The following is a 24,875-nucleotide window of genomic DNA, read 5'->3' on the forward strand; positions in this document are numbered from 1 at the left end:
TGTCACCCTTCAAATTTATTTGCAAACCTATCAGAAACTCCCTTTACAAGCGCCGTTCCCGAGAAATAATGGCATTAATAAAACTCTAATATTAACCCTTTTCTTCATAATCAAAAAGACAAAATTAAAGTACCTTATTGACTATTTAAATCACGTAATTATTACCATGACGTCTAACTAAACATTATTTTTAATTAATAGAGGAATGAAGGCCTTGAGAATGAGAATACCAGCACCAAAAATGATTTTCGATACGCAAATGAGAAAATTCTTACATCATTATCATCAGATTTTACTAATAAAATTTGCCTAATAAAATTAAATTACGAAACTTGGCAGCTTTTGAAATAATAATTATAAAAATAATAATAATTTAAAATAATATTTATAATAATTTAAAATAATATTTATAATAATTTAATATAATATCAGGAATAGATTTAATTTTAGAAGTAGGAATGGAGAACAGAGTAATCTGGGCGCGCGTCAAAGTCCTGGACCCCCTTCCCGGGACGAGGGGGGGGGAAGAAAGAAGAGGCGGGTCATAGCGACAGAGGTAAAAAGGGATTACGTATTTTTACCGTCCCGGTCAGCAACGTCATCAAAACGTAGTTTAAGTGAGCCAATAAGATCATTTAAACTTTTCGTTACGTGTTGGAGGGAGGAGCTCTATACTAAGCTATGAATCGGACTGAAGTAATTCAAGTAAATACTAACCGTTCTCCATTCCTACTTCTAAAATTAAATCTATCCCTGGTAATATTAATAATATTAATTTTTATGATTACGGATCGTATGACCATGATTTGTACGCAAAGAAATAAAAATTAAGAGGAAATATTTGTCGAAAATATTAATAGTTAGTTAATCGTCTTTACGAGTGTTAAAGAAAATTATAATAATCTCGCTATGAACTGAACTGTGGGAGAATAAAAAGAAGGAAAAAATTCTTCAAAGAAAAAAAAAATTCAAATTACAAATTTCAAATTAGGTCTAATTGATTTCATTACAAAATCGTTTAAATAAATTTAATTACACTGCCAATTAAGAGATAAAGTTATACAACGATTACGAATGATTACCGCTTACGCTACATTAACAAGATATATAAAATTAGAAAGTTGATCGGCGTATATTAAATTTCTCGTATGGGACCATAAAGTCTAGTCTAGGCTCACTACTAATCAAATTTAATAAAATTATGCAAATTCAATGGAAATATGTATCACGCCATCTTCTTTTTCCGTGTGTTTTCAGGGCATTTTAAAAAAATTATCAATGAAAATATAAAAATAAAAATAAATACAAAATTGGAGAAAGTGAAATTTAATTTAATTCAATAATAATAAAAAAAAAGATAATATTAAACCGAAGTTACGAAATGATTCTTTCGCCTGTTAATATTGACTCCATTTATAAACTATATCGTACCAAGGTTAGTAAAGTATAAATCGTACGACTTTCAGGAGTAGTTTTTTTTAATTTAGGGTTTCAATGCAAATTGGGTCCCCTATAAGGGTCCTCGGCATATATGTGATTAATCAGGTTTCAGTATGTGATTAATCGGGTTTCATAATGTGATTAATTAGGTTTCATAATGTGATTAATTAGGTTTCAGTATGTGATTAATCGGGTTTCATAATGTGATTAATTAGGTTTCTGTATGTGATTAACCGTGTTTCATAATGTGATTAATTAGGTTTCAGTATGTGATTAATCGGGTTTCATAATGCGATTAATCGGATTTCTGTATGCGATTAATCAGATTTCTGTATGCGATTAATCAGATTTCTGTATGCGATTAATCAGATTTCAGTATATGATTAATCAAGGAAGGAAATGAGGTTTACTTTGTAGGTCACGGGAGATGTGTATGGGGTCAAGTTACCTCCGGCTGGCAAGAGGCATTCTTGTCGAATTCCCAAAACCTTGTCGCCCAGAAGCTTGGCTTATAAGAGAGCGCCAAACTCAAGACATCCAAGAGCAGTTACAGCATATCGACAAACAGAATAGTCTGCTTGACTATCCCTTTAAGAGAATCTAAAGTACAAATCCTCGGAGTTAATCGGCTTCGGATTTCTTTAAAGTGATTTATTTTAAATATTTAGAATAGTTACTAAACTCGGTCTATTGTTAAATAATTGACTAAAAAAAAACCTTGAATAAAATTTCGGCGCCTTAAAGAATCAGAAATGATACGTCAATTGGTGAAAAAAATGGAATAGGAGTTAGAGAAAGTTAAGTTCCGAAAGATTGATATTCTAACCAAAAGAAAAAGTTTCCTTTTTTTCCTCGAAATCTATCTCGTGTATTCACTTGACGTCATTTAAGGCTCATTTTACTGAAATTGAATTTTATCCCTGTTATTATAGTTATTTGAAACAAATGTCTACAGAGGAGGTTCGAGGTTCGGGACAAAAAGAAAAAAAAAGGGTTATAAATAAACGAGTATGGGAGACTTTGGTGTAATCTCAATCACGTGCATTGTTAGAATAGAAAATTGCACGTGATTGAAATTACACCCAAAATTGTTGTGACGTCATCAGGCACGAAAAAAATATCACGTTTTTTATAATGACAACTGGGAAACGAATATTGCACGTGTTCTATCTATAATTGCCGATTTGCATCAACACGTAGGCCATGGCATTTACAAATTGTACATTGCTGATTATTCCTCAAACTTTTATAGTAAGCTACGTGTAAAATATACACTTATTTTAATTACCAATATCCCTGACCATTTTTAAGGTGTTTACCAGAGGCCACTTCAACCTCACATCTGGTCCATATTTTTAGCATTTCTCGAAGCATGGTTTGATATATACCAAAACGAAATCACTGACCTATCCCTGACTTTTAGGGAAAAACTTTACATCCCTGACTTATCCAGGTTCCGTACGAACCCTGTATTTTCTGACGGGCACCATTGAGCATTGAATTTCATGGTCAAGTTTCGGCCATGTCTTAAAATATTTAATAATAATTTTCCATGATTGTTCATGATAGTTTCCCCGAGTTTTATTTGCCTCTATAGAAATTTCCCTGCTATTTACAGATCTTCCATGTTTGCCTACGTTCATTTGAACCCTGGTTTAAAAAACGTTTCGTCTTAATCAATTAAACGATGTAGCAAATAAGGCCTTGCGAAACCTTTATTTAACTGAAAAACTAACTTAGTATAGTATCCTATAATTAAGGGGACGAAAATTTAACGCGTCCGCTTAATTTTTTTTTTTAAATTCCAAATTCTTTCTTTACAATAATTCACAACATCACGCCACACACACACACAAAAAAGGAAGTAAGATTAACAATATCGTTGTGGTTGTGAAATTTGAGGAATGAATAAACCAGAATTTATCGTGTAGGAACTTTTAATAAAACGGAAGCGTGTATAGTTAAGTTAAATCAGCTAAGTTGAGAAGAAACTCCAGAATGTGAATTGAACCATCGCAAAAACTGGGAAAAGTTGCTCTCTACGTGTAACGTGTTCTTGAGTTTTTTTGGGGGGAAAAAATCACTGCATACAATCCAAGACCTTGATATTTAAACAGGAAACAAGATGGTACCAAGCCACATCGTTCACATGGCTAACGCTATTGGACACGTGTCATTCATAACCTTAACATTACAACACCACAGTCCAGTTCACAATGCTTAACCTACCAACCACAATCCGAGTTAGTAAACAATATGGATAATAAATAAAGCCCCACCATTAACGTGGGTAAAGCTATTGGACACATTTTATTGTAGCATATAATTCATAACCTTAAGACCTTGTTATTTAAACAGTAAACAAAATGGATGGTTCAAGCCAAAATAAAGCCCCTTCGTACGCTTGATTGAAGCTATTCGACACAACCTAACCTACCACAATCCCCTCATAACGAACGAACGAGATCCTACAACAACTACTACTACAACAACTACTTCTACTACATCTACATCTATGAAAATGTACTAGAACACTCAATCGTAAATTTAGGAGTCTAAAAATTAATACTTTACGTAAAAATTTTCTACAAGGCCAGAACAATTCCCTTTACATTTTTCATTTCCAGGAAGAGTTTGCAATGCAATCAAGATTGATCCCCCTTTATATCTCTACGAGAGAGCTTAATTATCCGCGAATAGCTACATGCCCAATGCAAGTTAAAGATTTTACAGGTGTAAAATTGGTAACAAATTTCCTTCAATCTAAACACCACTACACCGGACAGTGAAAATAAGCTCTGATTAAAGTTCCCCATCCTTAGTAAATTACGAAAGTCGATACTTTATCGAAATATAACGGATTTAGGAGTTAAAAAACAGGATCCTACATATTATCCTGTTTTAATTTAATACAAGGATAATTTTTCAGAAGGGAGTTTTTCAATTAACAACATGAATGAAGTCCGCTTTCAAAATTTCTTTTACAACTAAAATCAGCCGTTCTATAAATGATAGCCATCTCTGACCCATCAGGGTTCATACAACTTTTGGAAAACAAATTTCCCTGAGATTTCCAGGTTTTTCCCGTATATGCAGCCAATGTTAACGAAGGAGGGCAAATAGGACTATTACATAGTTAAAGGACATCCCCGTATCTCTAGTAGAACCAGAGTTCTGAACCTAAAAAGTCTAGTGTAATGTTAATCCTATGGAGGGGATGTTTATGAACATTTTGCTTAATTACTCGACCCCCGATTGACGCAAATTTCCCTGATTTCCCTGAGTTTTCCCTGAGGTTTTTGTCAACTATTATTTCCCTGATTTTTCCAGGTTTGTATGAACCCTGCCCATGTCTGTCTATGTTAATTCGTACTACCAGGGCGCCAACTCTTGCAGAGAAATTTTTAATAGGAAAAATAGGATTCGCTAGGCGAAATTATAGGATTTTATAGGACCAGATTCATGAAATTATAGGATAATATAGGACTCTTAAATGACTAGTATATAACCAGAACCGACCAATTTTAATGAAATACTGCTTAATTTTTCAATTAAAATAGTATACGCCTTTGCACTGCTAAAAAAAATATCACCAACTATATCACATACAGGGCTCCCACCAAAACCTCAAAAATAAATGGGGGAAAAAGGGACTTTTCACGATAAAAATAGGGTAAAATAAGGACCTAAATTTTAAAAGTAGGAACCAAAAAGGGACCACTGGTAAAACAAAATGATATCTATTCTGTGAAAATATCACAAACAGACAGTTAGGAACCTATTACTCTTTTCTATTTTTTCGACAAAATAGTATATTATTTCTGACTTTCTTTTGTTTATATTCATATTCTAAGGGAGCGGTAGGTAAGACTTGATACTGGCTCTAATGTATAAGGAAGCTTTTCTGATTAGAAGTAACTATTTTCGTATCATGTTTACTGTTTTTTAAAAAATCCACTGAACTAGAATTTGGGCCTTTACGGGGTTCGTAATTTTTGGAATGAAATTCCCTGACTTTTCCAGCTTTTCGCTGACTAAGTTCCACAATTTTCCCTGACCATTTGCAATAACGTACAAGGCGAACATATATGAAAACCAGTCTAAATTCAGTCGAATAATTTTTTCACGAGTTGTTATTGTTATAAAAATTAGCCAATTAATTTGTTTAAATTTAACATTAAGTAAATCATAAATAACCGGAGCGAGCGAAGCGAGCTCCGCAAATTTGGGGCTCTGCTAAAATCTCAGACAAGACATTTTCTGAGGTTTTTCTTAAGGGATTATAATTAATTACTTCAAAATTCTCAAAATATAGGACTTTATAGGACGATTTGTGAAATTATAGGATAAAATAGGACACTTTTCAAAATATAGGATTTTATAGGAATTATAGGACCTCTGGGCGCCCTGTACTACCCATAAGAGTAAGTTCTTCAAGTATTGTTATTTCAATTTACTAACAATATATCGTTATAAACACACGCTTGTTATTTGATTATAGCGCAAACATTTTCTTTCAATAGAAAACATCAACATCATATAGTAGGCGTTTTAAGAACCTATAATTTGTCAGTAGTACTCTTAACAAATGATAATAATGGGCAAGCTATTATTTAGTGTTAAAAAATAAGTAAATAAATTTAAAGATAATGTGCAATGCAAACATAAACAAAGTTCTTCTACTTCTGGAAGTTTTAAAGGAACCAAAACCAACCAGAAATTTATGGAATTTAATAAAATAATAAAAAATAAAAAGAGTTTGCCTTGAAAAGTAATTGATTCTAGTTTTAAATCTAACGACACATGGGGAGGTTAACAATTTTTCTTAAACTTTCAATAAGGGGGTGAAATAGGGAGTTGATTTTCTCAGCTTAGCTTAAGAACTACTGGGCCTAGACTATAGCAGCGTTAAATCAGGAAACAAATGTTTTATAAGATATATATTAAGATTGGCGTCTGTGATGACTAAATCGTGTATAAGTATATATGTTATGTTTTACCAAGGTTGGACTGTTGGGGAATGAAATTCCAAGAGAGTCTCTTATAACTGGATATAACCGCTTTACTGGGGGATGTGTGGTTTTATCTAAAACCTAAAATTAAATTGCCGACCTTCCCAAGGTTAAGGCGTAGTGGATTAATAACTGATTAAAAGAATGTTGATAAAATACAAGGGTAATATTGACATGATAACATAAATATTGAATTTTAATCGATATATATGGTTTAAAATATTTCATAGAAACAAAGGATTGCTCTAGAGTTTTCTGTGTTAAGAGAGGATGAGGAGAAACTTTCATTACTCTTTCAATAGACCTATCTCCAGAAATTTAACCCACTAAAATCAAATTCCCTGACTTTGCTAAAATTCCCGGACTTTTCGGCCCGTTTTTAAATTCCCGACCCTGACCTTTCCAGGTTTTCCCTGACCAGTGGCAACCATGTTCACTTATAATCGTGGGAATCGCCTCCGCGTAGCTGGGAATTTAGTGTGCTTTTTATAATATTCTGACACTAGCAGAGAGGTACATAATATTCCCCCTTATTAATTAATAAATAAGCTAATTTCCAAATGCCCTCAAAAAAATTAAACGATTTTTGATCATTTTTATACAATTCTGAAACCTACGTCATCTATAACCCCGACTTGTTTATTGATTACGCGTATCTTATTTTATATTGCAGATAATTTGAAATATTCATTATTTTATACCTCCTTTCGAATTCAAAATAAAAACATTCCAAGCATTGTTTGACCTTTAAATATGACCACTGATGTTAATAAATCAGAATCGGAAGTTATTTTAAAGCAAAAGAGATAAATTCCAGGCAATAACACTGGTATAGAATTCAATAAAACATTTTTAAGAAATAAATCCGATAACCAAAACCCCGTCTCAAAGTCCACAGTAAATTTACATAAAATATAATATTTAAATTGAATCGAATAAGCGCGATCATTTTTTATTATTTAAAACATAATTTAAATCCGATTTGAATGAATATAAAAGGGTCAAAGATCGTACGTAATAAATAGAAACCAAATTCCACAGGAACCCAGACAGAAAGACTTAAACAAAAAAAAAAAATAAATAAAAATAAGAAGCGATATCTAGTTTACTAGGGAGAAGGTATAAGATGCCTAAGTATTCGCGCGCCATAGTCCCAGTCCCCTTTTCAAAATACAAGGGGGGCGTATAAGGAGGCCGGGCTACTTCGCCTCTCCTCAATCGGAAAATACGTAATTTTCGTCATTCGCGTCGCGCTGACGTGAGATTTCAAGAACCAATGATATGCTGGTTGTAATTTAGAGGCGGGGATTAACTCCGGACCTACGTTTGGACTGGAGATAAAGCTAGAAATGTGGCGAATTTATACCTTCTCCCTAGTAAACTAGATATCGCTTCTTGATAAAAACTAATCCTGTACAACGTCGTCTGTACTGAATGGGGGGATTTATAAGTAGCAAGCTCTCTCTTTACAAGATTAAGGTTGCGATTCCAACTCGTAATCGACTTAACTTTCTTTTAAGAAGTTAGACAAGAGCGAATAAATAAATAATAAAAAAAAAATCCAATCTTAACAGATCGTATAACTCGTTAAAAATCCATATAGTGTAGAGGTATACTATAACTTTGTGTATAATTGCACGATTAAACAATTAAAAGAAACCGCGCTAAAAACCCTAATAAAAAAGGAGGTCAAGTTTTTATTACATTACTCCTTAGCTAAAGTGTAAGTAACACTATTTCCTATTGGAATGTTTTGATTTCGAAGAATGTATTTTGACTTTTATCGAATCTTTTCCCAGCATCTTTCTTTCTTTCTATAGATGCCAGATAATATTGTATATTCTAATTAACTACACAATCAGGTTCGGGAAACTGCAGCAAATGAACTAAATCGAACTGAATTCAATACCAAAATCCAGTATTACCAAGGGAAAGCAGGGAGAAATAAGGTAAGATCAGGCCCGGAAATAAGGAAAAATTCTTACAGGACATGTGTCCAACGACGCCCCCTTTGTCTGGAAAAATTATAGGACATTGTCCACTGGAGTGTGCAAAAATACTGTCGCATCTTCATAGTCAAACCATCAAAACTACGGAAAATTTATTGGTCAAAATGTCCAGTGACCCCCCTAGTTTTTAGAAAAATTATGGGACATTTTAAACTTTTATTTGACAATGTCCAGTGACCTGTGCTTATTTCCGGCCCTGGGTAAGATGGAGTGGTAATGATGATGGGTGACCTGCCGCACTGAAACTCTCCCAGTGTACCTCGCGCACGTCCTAAACCCTTTGGTAGGCGATAGTTAAGTGCTGCCACGTATCGTCATTGTATTTTTATCAGAACTAGCTTCTATTGTTAAGACAGAGGGGGCGTCCTTTAAGATTCCATGCCTAAACGACCCTGCCTAAACGCTGAAGATGCTGCATGGACTTTAGTGCCGTAAGTGGGGGTAGATGGGCAACGTTATGTAAGGCGAATTTAGGCGATTACCACTCCATCCCTCTCTCCTTCAAGAAGAAAGGATAGTAATTTTTATGGGTCTATTGACTGCCACCGCCCAATTATTAATTAAAAAAAAAATTAAATATATTCAAATAGAAAGGTATTGTATGTCATTTTTTTTCTTCTTCCGAAAAGTAATACTGGATTTTTCCGGATTGGGCTTCGTTCATAGGCGTCTGGAATTGCGTCATTTTAAAGAATTAAGAAAACAAAATATTCCTAAGACGTACAGTACATACGTAGTGATTATTAAAAGGTAATACCCGTTAGGCGTGAAATAATTATATACATATTCACATGATAATATATACACAACGCGTAACGCAGCTAGTTAGCTAGCTACAAGGCGAACGAGACGAAGGAGGGTTGCCCCAATATTTTCGTATAATTTCTAGTTTTCACTAATGGATGCCTGTATACCTGTACACGAAGTTGATTAACCACCGATGTTATAAATAATAAAACTTTTTACACATTAGAAATTATTTTGGGTTCATACAACTTTTGGAAAACAAATCTCCCTGAGATTTCCAGGTATTTCCCCATATTCTTCCAGGTTTTTCCCGTATATAGAGTATCCTATGGAGCAAATCTTAACGAAGGAGGGGGGCAAATAGGACTATTACATAACCAAAGGACATCCCCATATCTCTAGTAGAACCAGAGTTATGAGCCTCCAAAGTATAGTGTAATGCTAATCCTATGGAGGGTATGGCTATGAACATTTTGCTTAATTACTCGGCCCCTGTTTGACGAAATCCTAAGTTTTTTGTATCGTTGGATGGCGGGCAAATAGGACAATAACATACTCAAAGGACATCCTCGTATCCCAAGTAGAACCAGAGTTATGAGCCTCCAAAGTATAGTGTAATGTTAATCCTATGGAGAGTATGTTTATGAACATTTGCTTAATTACTCGGCCCCTGTTTGACACAAATTTCCCTGATTTTCCCTGAGGTTTTTCTCAACTATTTCCCTGATTTTCCCTGAGGTTTTTCTCAACTATTTCCCTGATTTTTCTAGGTTTTCCCTGTTTTCCAGGTTTGTATGAACCCTGTTTAAAATGTATAGGGAGCTATTTACTAATTATTATTTAATTAAAGACAATTTAAAGTTTCATAAAGCGGCTAACCAGCACTATTTTCAGGCGACTTGATTTGCAAATATTGATATTTCGAATTAAAAACTTTTTTTTAAATATTAAATTAGAAATAAAAATTTATTATTATTAAAAATAAAATATAGTCGCCTATATGGATATTACTCAGCGTAATTTTTACTAGCGAATACATTATTTTCCCGTATATCCAATTATTGTGTGGCCTTGAGATACGCTAGGTCAAAGGTCACCCATTCGCTCGGCTTCAAAAATGGAAAATAAATGATTGATTTCAATATAAAGAAAGGATTAAAACGAAATTACAATTTCTTTTTGTAATTTTAAAACCAAAAATTTCTCAAGACCCATTTTCAAAATGACATCAATAGCAAGAATTACGAAGCCTATATTGTTTAGGCGAGCTTTACCTAGTTAACAATTTCGAACTTGATTACTTTGATTTAATCGACTTCTGTGTGAATTTATCCTGAACTCCTCTCAATATCTCGTGATTTTAAAAAAGGATAAAAAGATGCCTGCAGGGGCAGGTGTCGATTTAGTCTCGTTCTTTTCGGCGTTATGGTGCCAAGCTCAATGTTTACAAATATTGGGTTTTTTAGAGATTGAAAATATTTTCAAATTTCTATCCCAGCGTCAGGAAGAAATAAACTATTCAAATTAATTTCTTGGTTAAATATGCAAGAATGTATTAGAAAACAACACGAGAAACGTGTTGGCTGAAGGACGTTGTATTTAAACATTTAATTTCCACGCTTAGCTGAATTAAAGGGATGCACAATGTGTTAAGATCAAGCTTATCTGCCATCAAATAGAGCTCAATTGGACACGCGTAAATTTCGTAGTGTTAGGTAGTGCATTGGTAAACGGCATTGGAATTTTCTTTGATTCTATGCACCGAGTTGTTCAACGCTAATAGTCATGTGATATTGCCCAATCACTATTCCAGGAAATAGTAACACTACTACTTCAAAACATAGTTGTTAACAAGCCCCTACATAGAATATTGAGCATCCCTTGAAAATAAACATTTTTTTATTAAAATTAAAAATAAAAGTTTTCTAAATGAAATGTTTTAGCACAAGTTTATAAAAAAGATATGTTCCATAAGTATGACACTACCTATACTTCGTAACGCTAGAGACTTACAGCTCGAGCTAGTTCGAGAACGACAAGCGAGAATTGAAGTCCTACACTCGGTTAGTTTTGCAGTCCATCTAATCCTATTTAGTCTGTACTAAGCCTTTGACAGCGCCAAAACCAGGCGTCGCTTTACCTCGAATCTATGACCTACCTAATTCACTTCATGACAAGCTCCAGTTTGTAACCAGTGACAAACTTATGGAAAGCATATCTTACGAACTTATGTTTAATTCTAGTAAACTCCTTTTATATAACAAATTTACCTTCTAATATCGTTGAAAAAGTTTTAATATTTTGAAAGATACTTTGGCTGTCAATCCTGAAAATTAATAACAAAAACTTCCTTATCAAATTTAAAATTTAATTTCAATGTAATCAAGAATTACTCGGGCGATCTCCAATAAAACTAATCACATTCGGGATCAAGGTAATCACCTTTTAGAGAAAACGTCAGCTAGACTTAAAAACACAAAACAAAACTGGCTAAACTAAAGCTAAAATTGGGTTTTAATTTTATAAACCACTGACTTGATTAAAGGCATTGATTGCCAGTTAAAAAGACATAATACATTAAACTAAGAAACTAGTAGACTAGAAAATAACACGGAAAAGGGCGAGGCTAAAAATTAAAAGTAAGAGTACCGGGAAAACTCCAGACTTGAAAAAATTACCAGAGCGGGTTTTTCAACAAAGTAAGAAAGAAATCTTCAACTTAAATTTTGAAATTGAACATGGTTAGAATTTTGATAAAATCAAAAACAACATTGGGTTTTTTTTTCTTCTAAATTGGCCAATAACATTTCGTGGGATGTGTTTTCAAATTTGTAAATATTTTTAAAAATTAATATAATATATGTGTTAATGCCATAATTTTTCATTCAATGGTGTGATCTACTTAGAATAATTAAAAAATATGTTTAAATATAATAACATTGAAGTTTCGAAAACAACTGCAAGGTCATATACAGCCTGGGTGTTTCTGAGACGTTTGGCATAAATTAAGGCAGACTTTCAAGTTATGTTTGGAGTATTTTACGGATGATCCCTTATATTTAATTAAGAAACTGATTTAGACAATGATTTCTAATTTAATTAAGGGGTCATTCCTAAAACACTCAAGTCATAACTCGAAAACAGTGGCCCTTGTGTGGCAAAATGGAGAAAGAAATTACATTTTCGACTCAAAATCGGCCAAAGAACATCCCCCTTAATTTACACCAGACTTAGCAGAAACACCCTGTATACGTTAGTTGCACAAAGGTTCCCGGTGTTTCACCGTAAAATGTACGTTAAGTTTAGGTTTCTTTTCTTTAGCGGGGAAGGCATTTTGAAAGATGAAATAGACCATTTTGAAAAGTTGGGGATAAAATAGAGTCTGGTGTTAGACCACCTTGTTGTCTTCGAAAGAAGGGATATCTAGTTTACTAGGGAGAAGGTATAAGATGCCTAAGTATTCGCGCGCCATTGCCCCAGTCCCCCTTTCAAAATAAGAGGGGGGACGTAAAAGGAGTCCGGTCTATTTCGCCTCTCCTCAGTCGGAAAATACGTAATTTTCGTCATTCGCGTCGGGCTGGCGTGAGTTTTCAAGAACCAATGAGATGCTGGTTGTAATTTAGAGGTGGGGATTAACTCCGGACCTACGGGTTTGGACTGGAAATAAAGCTGGAAATGTAGCGAATTTATACCTTCCCCCTAATAAACTAGAGATCACTTCTTGGCCACCAAAGACGTTAGTTATGGCACGGCTTAAATTTCAACCAAAGGGACTTTAATAGACGGGTAACTTTGAAGCCCTATCTAAGGTCTTTGTTGTCCACATACAACTACATATCAAGCAGACCAAAGTGTGGGCCCCCTTTTGAAAAGAATCTATTGGTTAAGGCGATAACACCAATCCAAACTAGTTTGTTGGCCCGAGCTTCTTAAGGTCAAATTTGAAATTTGATAGTTCATAAACAAAAGCTTCCTCGAGAGATAAATGATATCTAAAATGTGGCGCCTTAAATGCACGAAATAAAATTTCTCCCCCCCCCCTTTAAGATAATGAATTAGGCCTAAATAATTTTTAGAATAATTAATACGAGATTTCACCATTTCGTAACGATTATCGATTAAATTGTACTCAAATATAATATTTCTTCAAAATTCAAGGACGCTATGGGTCGTTATGTTTTGAGGGACAAATTGTAAATAAACGAACTTGAAGATAATGAAAACGTGAGGAATAATTGAGGGCTTTCTTTTTCTTTTCTATTGGGAATCAAAACTTTTCACGAAATGATTATTTAACGATTAAAATATTAAAGTTGCAATGAAGAAAGAAATTTCTTTCTAGTTATTAAATACACTAATTTATAATTTTAAGTTATTGTCATAAGCGTTAAAATGGTTGAAGTTTAACGTCTAAATTGGTTAAAATATTGCAAATACTACTGAAGTTCAACAACCTCCAAATGGGAGCAAAGGTTTCTAAATTAAATTTAAATTGCTTTTATTTTCACGTATTAAATTCTGCGAAAATGACTTAAGTTCAGCCTCTAAAGGTTAAAAGATTGTTATAAAGTTTGAACCTCTAGAAGAGCCAAAAATGGTTATAAACTTTAACCTCTAGAAGATCCTCTAGAGGGGTTAAAAATTACTATAAAATTCAACCTCTAAAATTGGCAATGATTGCTACAAAGTTCATGCTCTAAATGTGCACAAATATTGCTAAATTTCAACCTATAAAAATTCCTTTTATTTTCCACTCCTAATTAAACCCTCCAAAAATTGCAGTAAACTTCAACCTTTAAAGGTGCAAAGATTACTATCAAGTTCACCCTATAAAATGGACTAATATTACTATCAAGTTCACCCTATAAAATGGACTAATATTGCAATAAAGTCCATCCAATAAAATGGACTTATGTTGCAATAAAGTTCACCCTATAAAATGGACTAATGTTCAAATAAAGTTCACCCAATAAAATGGACTAATATTGCAATAAAGTACACCCAATAAAATGGTCTAATATTGCAATAAAGTACACCCAATAAAATGGTCTAATATTGCAATAAAGTTTACCCACTATAAGATGCAAACAATGGACCAATATGGCAACGCTATAAAATAGACTAATATTGCAATAAAGTCCATCCAATAAAATGTAATAATATTGCAATAAAGTTCACGCTATAAAATGGACCAATATGGCAATAAAGTACACCCAATAAAATGGACCAATATGGCAATAAAGTTCACCCAATAAAATGGACTAATATTGCAATAAAGTACACCCAATAAAATGGACTAATGTTGCAATAAAGTTCACCCAATATAATGGACTAATATTGCATTAAAGTTTACCCACTATAAGATGCAAACAATACTAGAAAATTCAACCTCAAAAAGTGACAGAGACGAAGGGACTGAACGGGCCTGGGAAATATGTACTTCATTCCTTTCTTCTAATAGAGTGGATCCTTTTCTTACAGTATGACGCGCGCGAACATACGGCGACAAAACAGTTAAGCATATATTTAGGAGGAAATCTTCGCTTAATTTACGATCAAATGAAAACAATACGTCCTACGTCAATGCTAAAATACTTAACCAAAAGTGGCAAAAACACGAAGAAAAAGGAAAGTTGTTAAGTCAGACGTTGAACGTAAGTTACAAAATATATTGACCGTAAAGAAATACGTATTGAATGTCTAAACCCAACCCCCTAGTTAGAATAGAAATAAAAGATGTATCCTTGAAATAATAGAAGGCAGAAGTATATAAATTTCTCTTCGAGAGAAGTGTACCACAAAGCGGGGGGGGGGGGGTCGTCCCAACATCAGAACATTTAGAGCAAGGTTACTAAACTGAATCACATACGCGATAAATAGTTAACTCATCATTACTTTATTTAGCGCTTTACTATTTGCTTGTGGATTTTTGTCCCACGGCAAGACAATCAAGGTTTGTGAGATGATTGCTGAGGATGTAGTACCAACAGAATTCACCCTAGCACGGTTTCGATGCAGATCTGAAGTTTGATGAGCGGGAGAGCAAACAAAATGGGTGTGCATGGGAAGAATCATGTTAAGCAACTGAAGTATTAAGAGGATACAGAGTGTCATCCTTCTTCTATTATCCCCTTCTGATATACGGTAGTGCAGGTCTTAGATGGCGATTAAGTTTCCAATGGATTAACGCCGAATATTCGCGATCAAGCGGCTAACAATCATAATCGAATATCCCCCAACGAGTGGTGAAACACCATTTTAAGGTCGCGTATAAAAATGTTCAATATGAAATTAACTGTTTCGGACAATGCCATTTTGAATTGGACCACGTGTTTGTGGTTTTAGTGCGAATTTATCGAAATCAGAGAAAATATTTCGGAGAATTAAAATATGACCACTGAAAAATTGTAAATTCCTTTAAAGAAAATAGGTGTGGGCACGACAACTGGGTGAAAGACATTTTGGTGACGAAGACAGCTGTGTCCGACAATTGGTAGCGAGACAATATGCAGGATTGAAAATTGGGTGGTCAAAATTTTATGTTTTGCGAGGTCAGGTTAGGTTAGGTTTCATCCTTCAATAAACTTTTATGATTTTTCAACAAACACCCAGTCGTCGTCACCCAAATGTCATTCATCCAGTAATCGTATAGACCCATTCTTAGACTGACTTGACTTGTGAGTCAGAAAGAAATTCTCTTTCTAAATCTAATTTCAATAGATTCAATTAAAGGGAAATCGAACGATCAGCAGTTTCGCACATCACGGGATTCATCAATTCAAAGAGTACAGATCGTACGATGAAGCAACTTAGCGTAAATCTTTTGATAATGAAATCATAAATCTATACAGAGTAGTGTATGTAGCGACAGTTCCGTTCCGTATCATTCTGCCTCATATGTATACACCGGGTATTCATAATTTCTCTGTAGAAGTAACCAAAATGGAAACTTGCAATACAGGGTGTTTCCACTAAGTCTGCCATAAATTAAAGGGTGTGTTTAGTTCTTTGGGTAAAACTGAGTGGAGAGTGTCAAAGAACATGTGGTATGCAATATTTAGTTACGGAGATATGATGGGCTACCAAACATTGATTGGCAGCTAAAACAATTAAAGAAATAGTTACACATGTGGAGTAAGATATCCCTATAAGAACATTATTGAAGCTTTATCTAGCAGAAGTGTATACTATTAAATGGATAGAAGTATTAATATTTCCTTGTTTTAGGGGCCAATCAATGTTTGAGAGCCCATTATCTCTGTAACTAAACATTGTAGACCCCATGTTCTTTGACAACACTCAGTTTAACCAAGAAGCGATATCTAGTTTACTAGGGAGAAGGTATAAGATGCCTAAGTATTCGCGCGCCATAGTTCTGCAGTCCCCCTTTCAAAATACAAGGGGGGACCGGGACGTAAAAGGAGGCCGGGCTATTTCGCCTCTCCTCAGTCGGAAAATACGTAATTTTCGTCATTCGCGTCGCGATGACGTGAGTTCAACAACCAATTTAGAGGCGGAGACCTACGTTTGGACTGGAGATAAAGCTGGAAATGCCGCGAATTTATACCTTCTCCCTAATAAACTAGATATCACTTCTTGGTTTAACCTAATGATCACACACCCTTTAATTTATGGAAGACTTATCAGAAACACCCTGTATATAGATACTGAATTTAATACGAGTTACATCGGCTTCCCATTGAAGAGACCCTTACTTTATAAAAAGAGTAATGAAGTATTCTCTATTTCAGGTCATTATCGAAGGTACATAAAATATTATGGGATAATGCACAAAGAGAAATAATTTAGAACTATCAAAAAATCTCTTCACCCAATAAATTTGTAGGAGCGTAAAATACAGTATATTAACATAAACATAACTATATACACTTTATGATAGGGTTTCGGTCATAAAATATATTGTTACGCGAAACCCATTACCTGGAGAAAAGCCTAAGACATTCTGAGGTTTTGAGCCGAAAATTTGATACACATGATCTTCCAAAAAGGGTGGTTGGACCAAAGTACAGTGGGATGGTTCGAAAATGTGTAACTTCTATGATATTTTGCAATGAATGACACCGTTTACAAGTTATGATTGAAGTGTTTTACGGATGACCCCTTAAATATTTAAGTAAGAAACAGAAAGACAATGATTTCTATTTTAATTAAGGGGTCATTCCAAAAACACTCAAATCATGACTTATAAACGGTGTCCCTTTGAGCAAAATGTCATAGAAATTACTTTTTCTACTCAAAATGGTACATAGAATCCCCAGTACTCGGTTCTACCACCCTTTCTGGAACACCATGTAGAGCCTTAAGTCTTACGACCTGTCACTGACTTGCGTTTGGCACGAGTGGACAAGATATACCAAATTCAAACAAATTTTTAGCAAATAACCATTTCCTCTCTGACCTAAGGTCAATCCGTGATAAATGGTCAATCATAAATACAAATACATAATTTGTGATAAAAATAATTAACACATCACGTGACAGTCACGCTTATAAAGAAGAGTCCATTTCCATTAATTAAACAATATTGTATGACATTAACTTCACATCATGTTATTAAGTTCTGACTGAAGGTAGAAAATACACGCCCAAGGTTAGAAAGAAGATTAACTTCGTTTAGGATCGTGATCGTAATCGGAATATTCAGATAAATAACGAAATTACAGGAAAGAGCGTCCTAATCGGACTTAGGTTACCCCGGGTTACTCCAGAGCACCCTCACCGCTATAATCCACAATACATTACCTACTCTAGAGCTGCTCGGAACAAATAATAAAAAAACTGATAAGAGAAAAATGATAAAGGGTCGTAAGAAACGGAAGAGAAAATTTCATACTCGAGACCAAAATAGAATTTTTTCAAAAGGGGGAACGCGATCAGGTGAGCCTAACAGAGTGGAAAATTGTAAAGGCCCATTCAGACTATAGTAAAATCTTTTGTTCCCGTCGGTAAGTTAATTTCTCTGTTCAGACGTGAGAGCAGATAACTTAAAACGAGTCGCGTATATACGGTAATTTTTGAGCCAAGGTTTTGGAACACTAAAACAGTCGAATTCATAATGACAAATACCGCCAAGAATACTAAAACTTTTCATATTTGGTCTGCTAATGCATATCTCACTCGATCATGTGTCAGTTAGGCCTGATCGAGTGAGCTATGGTCAAAGAAAAGGCGCTAACGAGGTCGACACTGCCCGATGAAATAGAAACTTTTCAAACTAAACCAGCGAAAATCTTACGTAGTCGTTGACACGTGTGAACACAGTAATATAGCATGGTACTGAGAGGGGAGGAGCTATGGGGGCGTGACGTCAATATTGGTGGTCTAATAGCATTTTCCTACCCAAGATCGCTCCGTATTTGTTGATACGTCATCGCTCTAGCTCCGAGGATCTGATTTAGTTGCTCCCAATGAAAGACAAAAGTTTTTTTCAGAGCGGTTTTGTGACGTCATCAGGCGCTCCATTTTGGTCGCTCCGTCTCAGAGTCGCTCGTTTTTTTTTTCAGAATAAAAAACGAATTATTTTTTTTTTCGGAGCACTCTGGGAGTGCTCGGATCTCCCCAAAGGAAAACAACACTATAAATTGTATGGCCCGAGCTGACGACTTCCAATATGGTCGCCAAAACCGAGGTAAGAGATAGGAGGGTGTGACTTCACGAAAAAGTTCATAGTAGCAGACTATCAATCGAGCAAAGCGACTTCACCGACGTGAAAGTAATATCTCAATGTAGTCTTCTGAATGGGCCTTTAAGTGTACGACGACGTAAAGGTGAAAAGCAGCGAGATATTTTGAACAGAAAACAACGAGAGTCGGAGAGAGAGAGAAAGAGAAAGAGCAAAGAGGGCCTCCTGGAGGATATAATTTTAGAGAAGGAGAAACGTCGTCGTACGATCCAGAAAAAGTGGCGTGATTGTCGAATCACCACGATACTATGGCCGGTTGCCACTAGCAACGCCGGGCAATCGGGAAATACGCGGGATTATAAAAGATTTCCCCTTTCTTTTTTTGTTCCAAAAACCAAGTGTACCAGACTGACCAAATAGCCGCCACGCTGTCGGCCAGGCCCATTAGTACTCGACTCGCGTCCCAAAATATACATGGCGTTGAAATGAATGCTAGTAATTCCAAAAAAATGCCACAAAGAGAGATTGAAACATTTTGACCTTTATACAGGGTGTTTCTGATAAATTAAAGGGTGTGTTCGTTGGGTCAAACTGAATGGAAAGTGTCGCAAAGAATATGCATCATCATGGGATCTACAATGTTTGGTTACGTAGATATGGGCTCCCAAACATTGATTGGTCCATAAAACAATTAAGGAAATAATCACACATCTGGAGTAATTAGTCTAACTTTAGCAGAGTACGCTGCACACTTCTACCCATTTAATGGTATACACTTCTGCTAGATAAAAGGTTCAGTATCGTTCTTAAATTGAAGACTATTTAAGGCTGATATGTCTTACTAAGTTACTTCACTTGTTTTAGGGCCAATCAATGTTTGTAACCCCAAATCTTCGTAACTAAATGTTGTAGACCCCCATCACATTCTTTGACACTTTCAACTCAGTTTTGACCCTTTAATCCACGGCAGACTTAGCAGAAACACCCTGTATTTGTATCTAATTATTACACCTTCGATTAATCAAGTTTTGGGAATTTTAAAATCAAACACTTATTATAAATTTTATTTTATCAGGGATACATTTAATTTTAGAAGTAGGAATGGAGAACAGAGTAATGTGGGCGCGTGTGAAAGTCCCGGTTCCCTTCCCCGGGACGGGGCGGTATGAAAGAAGAGGCGGGTCATAGAGACAGAGGTAAAAAGGAATTACGTGTTTTTCGCCGTCCCGGTCAGCAACGTCATCAAAACGTAGCTTAAGTGAGCCAATAAGATAATATAAACTTCTCCTTATGTGTTGGAGGGAGGGGCTCCATACTGGGCTATGAGTCGGACTGAAGTAAATACTAACCGTTCTCCATTCCTGCTTCTAAAATTAAATCTATCCCTGATTTTATAAACTAACCAGATGTTTTGCGGTAATATAAAACGGGTTAATTATAAAACAGGGTTAACGATTCTACTCCCCCTCCCCGCCCAAGAAAACCCAACAAAATTTGTTTATTTCCATCAAAAATTTCACTACAAATTTGATAGCAATAAAGCTTATAATATTTATATATAACAAATTACAAGATTTCGCACATTTAAGATTGTTTTAATCACTGAGTTTAAATGAAATTCGAGACAGTTTTGATATAAATTTCGTCCAAAAACAAAATATAATCGTCTGAATCGTGACAGGCAGACGTACGAACTTCTTCCGAGGAGGCAGACACTTCTGAACTATTTGAACTTTCTTAAACTCGACGAACTCTGTTCAATTCGAACCGAACTCGCTGAAGCGTTGGGGTTAACAATTCTGTCGACCTCTCACGATTTAGACGTCATATTTACTTCGGAGAGACTTTACAGGGTTTCAACAAATTTCCCAAACTCATCTTTTTTAAATAACCTTATACAAGGGACAAATTATAGAATTCCCTGTTTCCTCCCTGAGAGACTTTACGGGGTTTCAAAACATTTCCCAAACCCAATTTTTTTAAATAACCTAATACAAGGTACAAATTTTTAAATTTCCTCCATGATCTATTACGCCTATTTTCGAGTTCTCAGTCTTCTCCCTAACAAAATAGGCCTGCTTTCGAGTTCTCAGTCTTCTCCCTAACAAAATAGGCCTGCTTTCGAGTTCCCTATCTTTTATCTGATATATTTGGCCTATTTTCGAATTCCCAGTCTATTCCCTGATATATTAGCCTATTTTCAAATTCACAATCTTTTCCCCGACATATTAGGCCTGTTTTCGAATTCCCAGTATTTTCCCTAACATATTAGGCCTATTTTCGATTTCCCTGATCTATTATGCATATTTTCGAATTCCCAGTATTTTCCCTGACAAATTAGGTCTATTTTGGAATTCCCAGTATTTTCCCTGATATATTAGACCTATTTTCGAATTTCCAGTCTTTTCCCTAACATATGGCCTACATTTACATCCCAGCTTTTCCCTGTCTATAGTAGCAACTGTTCCTCGCATAAACCGTAAACAAAAACACACGGCAACTCTCGCAAAATATCAGACAAATTTAGGGCGAACAATAACGAAATCATATTATTTTTTGACCCTATACGAAGTCAGTTTGACCTTGAGGTAAGATTAAAACTAAGGTGAACACCGGAAACTAAGTGTTTACACCCTCGGCACACGATTATACTGTATAATATGAAAGTGGCAAGATATTAATCCCAAACATAAAATACATCTACGCCTCCTTCCCTATCGTAATGGACTTAAAAATTAAGGTTGCGCAATTGTCGTTGTCGTTCATCCGATAAAAGGGTTAAACGTCCTTTCATAAAGAGTTTAAACTAAGAGACTGAACATCAATAGAGTAATATCGGTAGTATAGCCCCTATTTTGGGGTCTCTTTAGTAACAGAGGATACTTATTAGACCCTCCCCCCAGGCAAGGGGAACGACACTGAGGGTTATAACGTCGTCACTATAGGGCGAGAAAAACCAATTACCAATACACGCTCTTGAACGCCTATACATAGTTTTCAGACTAGAAGGATTGATACCATTTACACCAGGAGGCTTGGCTACTTGGTTCTGCACTTTGTTCGCCAAGTAGCCCGGCCTCCTGGTATCAATCCTCTATGCATAAAAATTTAGAGGTCCGATGAAATCGTGGCACATCGTGCTTACGTTTCATTGACATTTTAAGGCAACTTTTGCAAGTTCGATTTTTAGTCTTTACGAGGGTTGTATCTCTATGAATTCATGACGTTTGAAAAACTACTATCACTAAGCTTGAAGAAGAGCTAGACTAATCGTTATGCATGATGAAATTTTACCATGCCTGTCCAAGTCACTGTTTTCAAGTTAATGATTTCTAATTTAATTAAGGGGTCATCCGTAAAACACTAAAATCATAACTCGAAAACAGTAGCACGGACGGAAAAATGTCATAGAACTTTTTCAACTCAAAATCGTCGTACAAAGAACATCCCCTTAATTTATGGCAGACTTATCAGAATCACCCTCCTGTATATTCCCGATTAGGAATATAATAAAACTATTAAGAACAGAAATGGTGCACAAGTTAATTTAACAATAATTCTGAAAGGATATATAATCTCGTGAAATTTTTGAAAATTAGGGATTAACCGGTACCTATACCATATAGGTATCGGCACCGATACTCGGTGTTTCCGCAGATCGGTTGGTTTAATATGATACTAAACCGATACTCCTTTAAAATGCGTTATATGGCACTACATGACAATTTCAGGTCTTTCAGTAATGTATTGATGGTGATAATATCTCATTTCTATGAATGTCAATAAGCCGTGATATTATTTTGGAAGTACCTCTAAACATTGTACTTGGTAGTATAATTCATGAAATTACTCTGTAATTATTTCCTAGTATTTTTAATAATGGCCAGAGTACTACTAAAAATATCGGTATCGGTTGAAGTATCGGGTTTTGGATCATGGTGAGTAAATATCGGTATCGGGTTAAGCCTAGTATCGGCCATCTCTAGTGTAAACTATCTATACTTAAAATGAAAGTGTGGCAGTTTCGACTACTTTTAATACAAAAGTGATTTACCCCTCGACCTAGTCCAAATGACCCAATAATTTAGTAAAGGATTACGGTACAAGTTACTGTAACAACGCATTTCCCCCTTTATAAACTGTAAACAATCTTATACTTTCTTTGGTTGAACTTACAGAGAAAAACCTACATCTAAAAAGCTAGGGTCTTAGTTGGGCTTCCTAATTTTTATCGAGGTTCTACTATGGTTTCTTCTCAATCGTCTTGTATATTCTTTTTATGCGTACACTTCCCCTTAATACAGAAGAAAGTACAAAAGGGACCCTGTAGTCTAGAGCAGTTTTCCGCCTAAGACGCTCCATTGCATCAGAAGGGAATAATAGAAGAAGGATGACACTCTGGATCCTCTTGATACTTTTATGTAACATGATTGTTTTCTCTCCTGCTCATCAAACTAAGTTCAGATGGACATCGCACCGTGCCAGGGTGAATTCTATAACTGCTTGATACTAAATCCTCAGCAATCAACCCACAATCCTTGATTGCCTTGACGTGGGACAAAATCCACAAGCGCATGCGCCTTGGCAAATAGTTAAGCGCTAATAGAGAAATTAATGACAAGGGAAGTATTTATCGCGTATGTGATTCGGTTTAGTAACCTTGTGCACTCCAAATGTAAAATGATTTTGGGAAGAATCGTGTTACAATTACCCCGCTTTGTGGTGGTACACTTCTCTCCAAGAGAGGTATTATATACTTCTGATTGTATTCCGCGTTACAAGGCGAATAAAGATACAGGAAAACCCAAGTCGCGGCTTAACCAAGGCTGCTATCGTTCACCCACTCTTACACAAAGATGACATGTTCCCTTTTTAATTAGCTTATACAAGAAGCCAAGGTCATTTTTGCCCTCAATGAAGAACTTGTACCGAAACAAAGAGAAATTTTTAATGTAGATGTACATCTTAAGTTACGCAACTGCAATAGTAACTTAAGACTTATTCTTAATATTTAAGAAATTGATTAGCCGGACGTTATCAACGTAAACATAAAAGCCACTACGGTTTACGTTGGGCGGAGCAAGTTTTGTTATTTATATCATAAGTTCATAAGATGTTTAATAAGTGTGCCACTTCCAATGCTTCATAATACTAAAGACCTACTCAGTGCTAGTTCGAGAACGAAAAGCGAGAATTGACTACACGCTGTTTTGCAGTCCATATTCCTATCTATTCTGTACTGAGCCTTTGACAGCGCCTCACCAGGCGTCTTCGCTTTACCACCATCTATGACGTTTCACCTACGTCACTTCAAGGACACCTGCCTGTCTTTTGACTCCATCAGGGAGTCTGGCCTCCTTATGTAAATAGTTTTTAGACTATGAGTATTAATACCACGTATTTAGACAGTTTTAACCTAATTATTCAACTTCACACTTCCGCCTATAACCCAGAACCATATAGGACCCAGCGGAAATTCACTTACATTTAATTCAAGGGGTAAACAAATAGCAAAACAAATCCAGTGTACAAAACACAATTCTTGTTGAATATGGTTAAATTTGGCTGGATTTGGCGCGAAATCAATCTAGTTAGATTATATAATCAAAAACTTGTGACTGGTGTACACAAAGTTTTTCAAGTGACTTGCCTCTCTATTTTATCTAAGCTACTTCCGGTATAATTTTATCAACATTTCTTTATTTTACGTTAATTTATTGCTGGCAAAATTGCAAATAATGCAATAAATCAATACAAAACAGTGGAACAATATTTCAATTTGTTAAAGATCAAATGTTCTAAAAATTTAAAAGTTTTATTTTTTCTTCAAATAAAATGTTTCAAATTGCATCAGATTAAGAGAAAACTAATGGGACGGGTTAAAATAAATGAGAAAGATAGAATAAAATATAACCGCTTTTTATAGAAAACACGTGATGTTGAGAGTGGTATCTAAAACTATAACAAGGTCAACTTGATACTAAAAAAGAAGTAGTTCTAATGGAATTTCTAACAGAAAAACTT

General features: G+C 35.2%; 1 protein-coding gene and 1 long non-coding RNA gene across 2 annotated transcripts in view; both read right to left on the reverse strand.

Moving 5' to 3' along the window:
* The window catches only part of LOC149610321 (low-density lipoprotein receptor-like), a 62,543-nt gene that overhangs the window by 36,075 nt on the left and 1,593 nt on the right, over nt 1-24,875 (reverse strand). The gene's annotated exons all lie outside the window — the stretch shown is intronic.
* On the reverse strand, nt 11,073-12,209 carry LOC149610322 (uncharacterized). Its single transcript, XR_016376742.1, has 3 exons — nt 11,651-12,209; nt 11,479-11,534; nt 11,073-11,088 (listed from the first exon to the last, which is right to left on the reverse strand). It is a non-coding gene; the product is annotated as an uncharacterized LOC149610322 (long non-coding RNA).

This window comes from Phalangium opilio, unplaced genomic scaffold, assembly GCF_054372755.1.
Source record: "Phalangium opilio isolate 3A_F unplaced genomic scaffold, DU_Popi_V2 ptg000329l_1, whole genome shotgun sequence".
NCBI classification, from domain to species: Eukaryota; Metazoa; Arthropoda; class Arachnida; order Opiliones; family Phalangiidae; genus Phalangium; species Phalangium opilio.